The sequence below is a fragment of the Leptonychotes weddellii genome, chromosome 13, assembly GCF_054177405.1.
Source record: "Leptonychotes weddellii isolate Sample4059 chromosome 13, ASM5417740v2, whole genome shotgun sequence".
NCBI lineage: Eukaryota > Metazoa > Chordata > Mammalia > Carnivora > Phocidae > Leptonychotes > Leptonychotes weddellii.
In genome coordinates this window covers 23753807-23766451 of record NC_138381.1, presented here as the reverse complement: position 1 = coordinate 23766451, position 12645 = coordinate 23753807, and positions in this window count along the sequence as shown.

Sequence of the window (12645 nt, the reverse complement as noted above, 5' to 3'; positions counted from 1 at the left end):
CTTCCATCGCCCTTGAATTCCACCCGCCTCCCTAGCCTCGTCAGGCCTTAGTGGATGGCCCAGCCCGCACTCAGCCAAGCAGGAAGGTTAAGGGAGGCGTCCTACGCCCAATTGTGGGTGGCAGCACCCATGGCCCATCTTCACCGGGGTCTTTTCCTTTTGCCAACTTGGCGGCTCTGGGTTTTGTTTTATTGGGGAAGGTGGCATTTCCTCCTCCTGAGATGGTGCCGGACGAGGGCAGCCTCTGGGGGCAGGGCATGGCAAGGACCAAGGGACACAAAGTGTGACAATGTCCCTTGGTCCTTGCCATGCCATGCATGGTTTAGAGTCTTGGACAGGAGAGGTCCCCCTTGCTCTGGAGATGGTGACGGTGTGGAGGGGTCTCCAGGGTGTGTGCACATAGGCCTTGGGTGGGGGACCCTCTCCCACGTGCTTCTCTGCATCGCTGCTAACTTCAGTGCACATCAGAGGCCTCGGAGGGAGGGGGTGCGCCTGGGGCCATCACTCTCTCAGCTCAACTCTAGCACGGCTCTGCAGACGCTCCCTAAGTGAACGGAAGCTTCGGTTCCAAGGCAGTGCGCTCTTCCCTCTCTCGGCATCCAGCTGTCCGGAATCAGCTACGAGCTGCTCCGCGCTCACACTGGAGCTTCTGGGGCGCGGGGCGATCTTGCCCAGTGGGTGGGGTGTCACAGCCCCTCCTCTCCTCCCTGCTTGCCCCCCCTGCGAGTAATCTCCAGCAGCAGAGACTAGAACCAGTTCCTTTCAAGTGGGGCGTGAACGCTCCCGGGGTCCAGACCCCTCGCGGGGCCGCGGCGCTTCCCCCCCGCCAAGCCCCCGCCCGTGGGCCCCGCCCCCAGCACGCGCTGCCCCGCCCCCGCCCAGCGCTTTGTTCCCCACGCGGCGCAGCTGCGCGCGGCGGCCACACGGGGGCGCGGCGGGGCTGGCCTGCGGTCCCCATCCCCTCCCTTCTCCCCCCTGCTTCCCCTCCGTGCTTCTCCTCCCTGCTTCTCCGCCGCAGGCCCAGCCTCCGCCCACCCGGGCTCAGCGCTGAGCGCACCGGCGCTGCTCGGAGGTTCGGAGGACGCGGGCTGAGGGGGCGCCTTCGCGGTCGTTTCCCATTCCGAGCCTCCCGGGGTACCCCGCGGGGGAGCCCAGCCCGCTCCATTCCGCTCCCCAACCCCTGTCTCGCCCATCGCCCACCCGTCGTGTAGGCCCCCGACCCCCCGGAGGGCCGTCCTCATCTCTGTGACCCGTGGGGGGTGCTTTCTTCTCCTGGGGAGATTTCTCCCAATCTCAACTCTAGCTTGAGAAGAAATACCTACTTTGCTCAGATTAGCTGTCTGTAAATACTTAGATCCCAGTAGGCACTCAATAAATGTCTGTTGAATGGCTAAGTGAAATAGGCGGGGCCCTGGTGCATTCATTATCATACTAATTTTTTAGAGCAGTTTTGGGTTCACGGCAAAATTGAGCAGAAATGCAGAGTTCCCGAATAGGCCAATGCCTCCTCCCCCAGCACAGCGTCCCCCACTGTTGTCACCTGAAGCAGAGTGGCTTATCTGTTATAATGGATGAACCTACGTGACTCATTATCACACAAAGTCCATAGTTTACATTAGACGCCACTCTTGCCCTTGTACAGTCTATGGGATTTGACAGGCATATGAGGACATGTATCCACCACTGTGGTATCCTGGTAGTTTCACTGACCTAAAAATCCTCCGTGCTCCCTAGTCATCTGCCCTCCCCCAGCCCTTGGGAACCACTCTTCTTTTTACTATCTCCATAGTTTTGCCAAATCACACTTAATTTTCACAACCATCCAAGAGATAGGAACTCACCTGGTTTTATCTTTGAAGGAACCGAGGCTCAGGGCTGTTGCCAGGGCCTACTGAGCTTCCTGCCACCGAGGCTCTCTGCGTCTGTGGTCTGGGATACCCTCTTGAGCAATAAAGCCAGGAGTGACTGGACAGCAGAGCCTGAGGGAACCCATCACCACAGCGCGGCCTCAACCTGGCCAGCAAACAGGCACCCTTTCCTGGGCGACCCCACTGTCCTGTGTGGATGTTACTGCAGCAGGGAGTATAACAGGTGCGGACGGCACAGCTTTGCTCTGGGAAGGAGGCTGGCAGGACCACCGCTAATGTGAGCAGCCTGGCGGGATAATACAAATGGAGGCTCTGGCCAGTGGGCTGCCCCTTCTTTTCCCCACCCTGCGCTCCTACCTCCCCATGAGGGACTGATTCCAGAGCATGTGTGGATACCCAGCCCGTAGTCCAAGTTCCATCTCCAGCCTAGAATTGATGCCTCCAGCCTACTCCTCAAACCCAGGCATGCACACATGAGGGGGACCAGACGCCCACAGGAAAAGGAAACAGCAGAGGCCCTAGAAGTGGGTTCTGGGCTCTTTATGCAGGGTCCCGGGTACCCAGGATATGCTCCAAGTGAGCACATCCCCTCGACCATCTGGTACGCTTACTAGATTTAGCAAATGATACCTGGTCGAATTTGAATTTCAGATAAACAATAATTTTTTTTTTTATTAAAAGTATATCTCAAGTGCATACTTATACTGAAAGATTGCCATTTATCTGAAATTCAAATTTGATTGGGTATCCTATATTTTATTCACTGACCCTACCTAATGGGACTTCTGATCTATCAGGAGAGACACACCAAGAAACAGGCCCTGGTTTGGCCCTCTGAAAATGAGGCTTGGGGCAGGAGACTCAGTCACCAAAGCGAAGGCTATACTGGCTATAGGGTCCTGAGTTCTGGGGGTGCTGGGGCCAAAGTCCTTGCCAAGGGCTAGCTCCTGGCAGTGGAAGGCCAGTGTGGTTTGACAATAAGTCTTAACACGAAAGCCGCTGGAATGCACGTATGTTGGAGGGAGGGTGGGGAAGGGGCAGATGGTGATGGGAGTGGGGAGGGGGACAGAGAAGTGAGCTTGCCGCCATGACCACCATCACTATCCCTCCTAGAAGGCTGGGGAGGGTTGGGGGTATGGGGAGGGAAGTTCCAAGGAGAGTTAGGGAGGAGAGGAAGGGGACACGGACACATCCCTGGACCTGCCGGCGTGAAACAGCACTGTAGTTGTGTGTCTCGCTTCCCTGGCCGCACCTTTCTACCCTAGTTAGCATCCTGGGCAGGTGGGGAGGGAAGCAGGGCAGACAGCCTACTGAGCAGGGCAGAGGGTGGGCTCCCTGCTGGCTAGCTGTTGGCATTTGATGATCTGGGCCTGGGTCCATCAGCAGTGTGGTCTCTTGGGGCAGTGAGAGGAGCTGTCCTCGGGAGAAAACCTGGCTTTAGAGAGGAGACATTGGATATGGTGGAGAGGCCAAGGTAAAGATTCTAGAATGAGTTCCGAAAATCTTTTGTGACCGACTGACCGGGCTATATAAGAAGCTGAGTTGTGGTCTACCTAGGGGAGAGGCACTGCCCTCAAGGCAGTGTCCTGGACAAGCTTGAGCAGGCGGGGAATACTCCTAGTCCGCTCCCCCGCAGGCCGCGACCATGTCCTCAATTTCTCTACGCCTCAACCTCCTTGCCTGATGAGTGGCGAGAACTGTGGGTTTATCAATCAAATGAAATCACACAGAACAGCAACTTGCCAATGGAAAAGTGCTGTGTAAGTACAAGATGGCATTCTTTATTAACGCCGTGTCTATTAAGCCTTTCTTTGGGGCCAGGGCCTCTGTCAATCCGAGAAGAATTGCAAACGCTCTCAAGGAGCTCAGTTCTGGTGGGAAGACATGTGACCGGGTAACAGGCGTGTGGACAGGGTATCCCAAGGGTGCAACACGGAGTCTGGTCGTGGAGATTTATCTTCAGACAACCCTGGGAGGTAGATACACATACCTACTCACCCTCCCTCAAGTGTTCACCTCAAAGGCACTTTTCATCACTTTCTACTCCTACCTCAACTCCCCCTCTTTCCCACTCCTCCACAGAAGGGAGGTGGGGGGTAGAGAGAGAAGACAGTCATCTCAGAGAGAACCCACTGTCTGGTGTCTGGACATGCCTGGCCAGGTCCTATTCCGTAGGTAGACATTAACTGGTACATCTAAGGACAGGTAACTATCCAGCATAGAGAATAAAGCAAAAAATAGAGTGTGAACAGAAAGCAAGCCCAAGAACTTGTTCTGTGTCGCAATTAAGGCAAAGCCCATGAAAAATAAAGCTTTTTGCAGAGATAATTACATATGCAACCTTAAGCACTTTGATGGCAATACGGGCGTGTGTGTATGTGTGCACGAGAACAGAATGTTCAGCAAGCTCATCCCTGCAGGAAAGAAGCAAGAGGAAGCGATCCCGTGTGTTGGCTTGTTTGCTTGCTATTGAATGGCATCCCCAGTGGGTTACTTCGGATCTGGAGTGGTGTCGTTCCTGACAATATTTGCATCACACAGCATTGGCTTATACATCCTGAGCGTTGGGCAACTTCAATCCTGGAAAGAGAGGAGGATGGCCTTTGGTTGGGAAATTAGGCCCCTTTCAAGTGCTCCTTAACACAGAAGCATGGGATCTTGCAGTGTGACAGCAGAAAGACATCCTGGGGCTCATGCCACCCACCCCCTCACTTTCCAGATGATTTAAAATAGAGATTTAGAGAGTTGAATTAACTTTCTCAAGGTCGTACAGAGAATCGGTGGCACCGAAAGGCTTGGAAAGCAGCCTCCTATGTTCTGGTAAGCCTATCAGGCCATCCTTAGTGGTGATAAAGAGGGATTGAGAGTGGGAAATGATTCAGGAACCTCTCAAAAATCCTGAAATCATAGATAAGTGTCTTTGAAACAGAAAAATCTAAACTAATGGTTGGACCCTGCTGTTAGCATCAGAAGCCATGATGGTGCTTCTTCTTCATATGAACTGATGAGAGAAATGACAGGGGACCGTTGTCCTCAGGCCAAGTCCACTGACTGCAGTTGACCTCTGTCCCCTTTCCATGCTCCTGCATTCAGACAACTCTCCCACTTGGGAGACCCCTCCAATGAGTGAGTATTAGGATGAGCAGAAGCTCAGAGGGCCAGGAACCCCCTTTCCCGTCTCTTGGCAACCAGAGTGGGAGACCCGTGCGGTAGCCTTGGCTCTTTGGACGCTCCTGCCTGGGACTTCACACCTGGAGACAGTGGTGCCCAGGGGAGGCGACATTCTTGGCGTGGCAGCCTCCCGGGGTGCAGGTGGGGATGCTGATGTCCTGCCTCTTTTGGTTTCTCCCCGTTTTCTGGGGCTGGCTCTCCAATTTCCCATCAGTCCTCTGAGCGACCATATCCTTTCAACAAATCTGTTTTCTGCTTCACTGTTGGTCTTCGGAGGCTTGTAGGCGAGCACCTTGCCGGCTGTGCTTGAAGGCGAATGAATAGCCTACACGAGTCCCGGCCTCAGTGCTTCTGTTGGCCCGCTGTTCTGTTCACGCATATCTCACCGTGACAATTAGAGAGGCACTTGTCTCTGATGTCCAAATAAAATAAAGTTGGAAGCTATCCTTACCCCAAGGAAAGAAATGTTAAAGGTCAGCACGTCTCAGCGTCCAGCTGGTCACCCAGTGGAACCTGCAGAAACTTACGTGTGAGGCCCAAGCCCCTGTCATCTGTCCCCATTCATGGAGCAGCCCACGCTGGGACTCAGGACTCCTCAACCATCGAAGAGACCCACGGGCAGGCCGGGGAGGATTTAGTGCAGCCGCCTATGAAGTGAGGGAGGGGCTTAAGCCATCGCCCCTCCTACCGGAGGAGCCAGACCAGGAGCCAGTGGGTGTGTGAGGACGTGGGGCCCAGGATGGCCTGTGACTGGGAGGGACTGAGTGCTTGTGTCTTCCTCAAATTCATATGTTGAAACCCCACCCCCATGGGATGCTATAGGAGGTGCAGCCTTTGGGAGGTAAGTAGGATGAGATGGGGTCATGAGGATGGGGCCTCATGATGGGATTAGTGCTGTTGGAAGAGTCACAAGAAAGCTTGCTTCCTCCTCCAGCTCTCTGTCCTGTGAAGACACAGCAAGGAGATGGTCGTCTACAGCACGGAAGAACCCTACTGTGTGGGCACCCTGACCTCAGGCCTCCAACCCCTAGAACCGTGAGGCACAAATTCCTGTGGTTGATAAGCCACCCAGTCTGTAACACTTTGTTACAGAGTCCCTGTTCCTGTCCCCCTAGAGAAGCCTGAGCAGAGGGTAGCATAGGAGGGGTGCAGAGATGGGAGACGGATGGATGTTTTGCTGTTGGTTTGGGCTGGCCTGTGTACATAATGGAAAATGAGATTACATAACGGAAAATGAGACTTTTCTATATCTGAATATGACCAGAAAATGTACAGGATCTTCTCAAAATGTGGAGTCGGGGAAGGGAGACCCAGCAGAGTGGGGTGAAGGGCTGGGGTGGGGGAAGCCCCTTCTTGCTGGCACACTACTGCGTCTGGCTCCCTCCATAAAATGCAGGTGACTTCACAGGAAGTTCCAGTGCAGACAGACTCCCCCACCCATGCCCTTCCTTCACAGACCTTCTGGGACCACGATGGTTTTCCCTTGGTCTTTCCCTAACACTCACAGGGCCTGAGTGAGGAGACAAGTAGAGGTCCCCATGTCATATGTCTAAATATATAAATCAAGGTAACAAATTATAAAATAAACTATGTTCTAGTCTCCTATCTTGAAAAGCATACCTTCAGAAAGACCTAGAAAGCTGGGTTCACTAGATCCTCTGGTTCCTTGAGGTTCTGGTGGGGTAGAGCTGGTCTACCAGGCCACAGCCATGCCCTCTCCTCCAGCCCCACTCCCCCTGCTGCTCCATCCCCAATGCTGAGAGGTCTCGCTTGTGAACACCCCAATCTACAGGTCTAAATTCCGTCCATCCTCCCCAACAAAGAGCCACCCCTGGCCATCCCTCAGCTTAGGGGTGGAGGTGGGGGACTCCTGCAGCAACCTGCCCTCAGGAAGTCCTGGGGGAGATCTGCTCCGGCCCTGGAAGCAGGCTTGAAGCTGTTTGGGTGGTGAGTTGAGGGGTCCCAGGCACTCTGAGCATGCACTGTCCAGAAAGGGCACAGGCTCCTTAGATTCCAGGTTCATGGGGAGCCCAGGGCCAGGGCCTGGTTGCCCCGCCAAAGGGTTGTACTGACAACCCTTCTCATCTTTTCGAGCCCAATTTTTAGGTTCCAATCCTGAAATCACGACTACTTTTCTGGCACATGGGACAGGCACTGCCACCTCTGCTGGCCTCCCTACCCGGCAGGGGTGTGGCGGTCACTGTCAGCCCCAGAGTGGGCTCTGTGGTGCCTGGCGGGGGGGGGGCGGGGGGCGGGGAGAGGGGAGGGAGGTTGGGCTGTCATTGGGCAGCATCTGGAAAGGAGGCCCAGCCACATGTCATCAAAGTTCTGCAGCTGAATGGGTCTCCCTGGCTGACTTCAAACAGCTTCACATGCCAGGCAAGCCCTGAGAAATTACCAGCTCCACACTCTGATTTGAAAAGAGGACGTCCTTGTCATTTGCTTTTTCCAGCTTTCCCGCGGGAACTGGGAATGGATGATCCCCCATCATCAGATTATCCAAAACAACAACTCAGATAATCATGGGGGTAAGTCATGTGTGCTGACGCCCTCCTCCGTCCCTCGCTTTCCCCCTCTCCCCTTCCCTCCTTCCTTTTCCACCGGAGGAAGAAAAGCAAAAAAAAAAGGAAAACGGTAAATAACATAAGGAAGCATAATTATTTTAAATGTTATCGAGGGAGCAGAGAGGAAAGAAGACAGGCAACTGATGCTGACTGAGCACCTACTAAGTGGCCGGAGGGGCTGGTGTTGCACGAGCCTCCTCCAGCCCCGTGAGAGCCCTCTGAGTACATGTCACCGCGTCTCCTTTCTGCTGCACTGAGCAAGGGTGCTCAGTGACTCGGGGACTCCAGTGCGGACAGAAGCCACGGGTCAGTGTGCCAGCGCCCCAGGGCAGAGGCCGGGCTGAATGCAGACTGGAGGGAGACTTCGGAATCCTTTGCAGCCACTGGCAGCTCCGTCTGGAGGAGGGAGGCGGGTGGCTGAGCCCGTTTGCCTGGCACATTTTGCTCCGTTCTTTCTCGCTAGGCCACCCCCCTCCTCCCCCAACTGCTGTCCCTCCCCCACCCCATCCCACAAAGGCCCACCTACGTGGGTAATCCCAGCCATCAGGAAATGGAAATGCATTTCTGCATTTCAGAATGCCATTCCTATAGGAATGATGTTGAAATGGCAAAATAAAAAGCCATTTTCATTAAAACACACACTCGGGCTCTGCCCCCGTGCCTATTAAATTAGAAAAGCCCATTTTGAGGAGGGAGGCTGAATGTCAGCACTGGCAGGGGAATGTGGGTTCAAGTTCTGGGTCCCTGTAGGGAGGAAGAGCAGGGACAAGGAGGAGCCAGGCTGGTGAAGCTTGCTATCTGGGATGGCAGACTTGTGTGTCCCACAGGCGTGGGGCGGGGGAAGCTCTGAATGCGGATTTACCAGAGCTGCTGGGCCCTGAGGCATCAGGAGGAGGCAGCCAGCACGAGCTCTGTCTAAACTTCTGTTCCGGGTGGTCCTCAGCTCATTCTGGGCCTCAGCTTCTGAGGGGAAAGCGTGGGGCGGTGGCCAGGAGTCAGCACGTCCTGGCTCTAGCCCTGGCTCGGCCAGAGCTCGTGGGCCTGCCGCCTCGTCCTCACCGTTTGGCCACTTTGGGCTCATCTGCAGAATACTGCTTGGATAAATGATCTCTTTTGAGGCCACCCCACATTATTGGGACTCTTTTTCTGTTTGAGAATTCGCATCACGAATCCCTCCTTGTCAAGGTGGAAGCCAGAGGCTGACTTTCGGTGGCGGCCTGCAATGAGGCTGAGGCGCGGGCCGTGAGCTCTAGCTGTCGGATGCACCAGCACCAGATGTCAGAGCAAGGTGAGGAAGCCCAGATGTGTGGGGTCCGTTTTTTCTGGGAAGATGGTGGTGGAGAGCGGGCCACAGGGGGGAGCTCCAGTGTCTTGGGCCTGGCATCAGTAGGGGGAGCCGTGGGGTCTCTGCCTAGCAGAGACCTCTGTGGGAGCAACGTGGCACAGGGTGGCTTAGAGTTGTTCCTGGCTTCCTGGCCTCCAGGCCATGGACTTGGTGCAAATTTGACAGGGGCACCCCTTCTGTACACTTTACTGCCATCTGCTGGAAAATGACTATGATATATAAATCTAGTGTCTCTTACAACAAATATACAGATCTGTCTAGGGTGTGAATAGTGCCTCTTCAAAAGTGGCGGTGTTGTGCAGTACGCAACCTGCACAACTGATCTTGGCGACTAGGCAAGCCTGACTCTTGGGCCCTGGTGGAGATTCTGCAAAAGACTTATTTCCTTTAATAAATGCCTTTTCTACTTAATCTGCCTGGATATGGGTTCTGGTGTTTGACTAATTATCTCAACTGATACAGATAGGGCTAAGGATATGTGCCTCCTAGGGTTAAAACCCAGTTGACCAATTGATGTAAGAGTCCTCTGAGAAAACAAAAAGCACTTCACGTTACTCAAGAGGGTTTGCACTTAATGTATTAATTTTTAGAGGAACACGGGAAAGGGTCTGATTCACTCTATCTTCCTTCCTTCTTCCAGAAACCCCTTTGTTTATTATTTTTCATTTATTGTCAGGGTCAAAGTTCATGGTTAAACAGAGGAATCACAAGGATAAAGATGAGAGTGCATTATAAATATTCCAGCAGGGAGGCTTGTGGGGAAAGCGGCCTTGCTGGGTCTTGTCCACGTGCTGCCGTGTCTCCTATTGTTACAAGGAGGGATGACATCAGCCTGTGTATCATTTGTCTGATGAGTCTGTGTGTGTACGTGTGTGCGTGTGTACGCACGCGCGGGTGCATGTCTGGCTGCAGATCAAGTGATCGGTTTCCAGGCTTTCCAGGATTGTCCAGATTTGAGATGTTTTGTCCTTATTTGTCAGTCCATTTCGGGGCCAGAGTTTTTGGTTTAGACCATGTAGGCTCTGTTCCTCAAGGTCACAAAGCCCCTGCCCAGGATGTGGTAAGGAGGGAAAAATGAGCAAAGCCTCCCCAGGGAATCTTCTCCCCATCAATTGCTGGAAATGCATGTTTGACTCAGTTCTCAGTGCTTCAAAGCTGAAAGGAGGGAAAGAGGCTATTTGCTGGCTTCCAGCATCCCCCTCTACTCCTGCACCCCTCAGCAGGGTAGGGGAGAGGTGGGGGGGTGGGAGGTCCAGACAGACTGGTAACAGCCCCCTGGCGTGATTTCCAGGCTGTCCGTTCCAATCAGCCACCAGTGTTGGCTGCCTGAAGCCTGGTGTGGCTTTGCTCTGGCCCTAACCCTAACCCTTTCCACCCTGAACGAGGAGCAGGGGTCTGCAGAGGCCGGGAGAGGGAGCCTGTGAGTCATGTTCACCCTTGGCGGCTCCCATCAGGGTGTAAACAGAGGGGAGGCAAGAGAAGACAGAGTGGCCACATCCTGAAGGGCAATTGGGGTAGGAAGGGGCACCAGGAGAAGGGGGGAGGGCGACACAGGGTTTGGGGAGTTGGGGAGGAGGCCACTGGATGTAAACATCTTCGATTCTGGAATTTGTCCCAGGTCCCTGGAGGGGTCTCTGACCCTCTGCATGCAGGTGGCATTTTCCCTCCTATAGGACCTCCTGACTTTTCTAATGAGGGAGCCTGTGGCCATGAGGCCCTGTTCTTTCTCTTTCCCTTATGAAGCCCTAACTTCATGTGACTTTCAGAAGGGAAAGTGCACACAGGGGGAACACACAGCTGTGCCTGTTTCTGGAAATGCCCGCCTGTCCACTCTGCAGTAAGCTCGGGAGGCCCTCAGGGAGGAAGAGGTGACAAGAGATTCCTCCTTCCCAGGACAAGAGGAATGGGGTCTGGGAAGAGGTCTGCCAGGACGTGGCCTGGGCCTCTGCAGCCCCGCAAGTGGAGACCTTTGTTCTGTAAGGGCAGGTCCTGGGGGCAGAGAAAGGCCTAAGGTGAGAGATAGTCTTAATTCGTGTTGGTTCGATACTCTTCTGTCACATAATCAGGGTCTCAAAATAAGTCAGGGCCTCTCTGACACAGAGTCCCGTTTCTCTGGCCCAAAGTTGCTGTAGGTCACAGGACAAGGGCTGGGGGTGGGGGGAGGGCAGGCGGCCCTGGGGCCACCAAGCTGGGTTTTGTGAACTTGTCCCAGCTCATCTTTTTCACTTGTCACCCCCTCTCCCTGGCATAGTCCTCCTTCCACAGTCACACGAGGATATATATTCACCCTTCCACAAATCAGATGGAGAGGACCCAAGGGACAGACCTCCTTCTGTATAGGACTCTCGTCTCTGGCATTCCTGAAAGGCTGTGTTGAACCCTTCCACTAACCGAGAGCTCACTGCCTCACAAGGGACCTCGCTCCTCTTTGGGACAACTGTAGATGTTAGAAGCTACCTTCCTTTGCTCGGACATCCAGCTACCTCCTGGAATCTCTCTCCTATTGGTTTGAGTTGGCCAGACTTTTGGTAAAATCCTCCCTCTACCTGACGGAGCTTTAGAAGTTCCAAGGTCCGTTCTCATGTATCCCTTAAGACTTCCTCTCCAGATTAAGATGCACTTGGCTCTCTGTCCTCAATGGCCTCATTCCCCCACATTTCCCTCCCCCCTGCTCCTCCCCCCCCCCGTGCTGGAGGTTCCTTTGCTGTCAGCACCCCAACTCCCTTAGCACCTTCGGGCCAGAGGGAGCGGGCCACGCCTGGCAGGGCTCCACGGAATATCCACCTGGCCAGGACTAGCGGAGATTTTACTCACATGGGTTTAGGAGCCTGCAGGGGTCAAGGCGTATTGGACCCATTCCCTACCTCTCCTCCGTGTTTACCTACAGCCTTCAGTGGACACAGACTCCCAGACTGAGGACCCAGTGAGCCCAGGATACCTGAGCTGAGTGAAATCTTGATGAGTACCTGGCCTCATATTTCTTGCACTGGGCTGTGCTGACCCCCAAAGCCCTCAGCCATGAGCTTGGGCCTCTCAAAGCTACAGGGTAGCTGGGGAACGTTCTGACTTTACCAGAAGATTCTGGGGGTGGGGGAGGGAAGACAAGTAATGTAACTGGTAAGTAGTTCAAAATGATATTTTTATATTAAGACAAATGCATATATATTATGTGATAGAATGCAGATGCACGAATTTCGAAGCCACAACCCGCAACTGCAGAATTTTACACTATGAGAAGGGTGCTTCAGGCAATTTTTTTAGAGTTCAGTCCCCATTCCCCAAGTGACTGACCCCCACTGCTGAAACGCGTTTGGGTGGAAAACTTGGAGATGCTCTGGTGTACTTACACCCCTTTGGTATTAGAGGTGAGCAACGTGAGGACCAGAGTAGGGAAGGGATTAGCCTGAGGACACACTGTGCGGAGGAGTCTGGAAACCCACATTTGTTCTTTCCTCTGTACGGAGAAATGCTGCATTTGGTTTACAAGGATGCTGACCATGGGACACCTGGGTGGCTCAGTCGGCTAAGCGTCTGCCTTCGGCTCAGGTCATGATCCCAGGGTCCTGGGATTGAGCCCCGCATCGGGCTCCCTGCTCAGCGGGAAGCCTGCTTCTCCCTCTGCCTGCCGCTCCCCCTGCTTGTGCTCTCTCTCTCTCACTGACAAATAAATAAATAAAATCTTTTTTTTTTTTTTTTA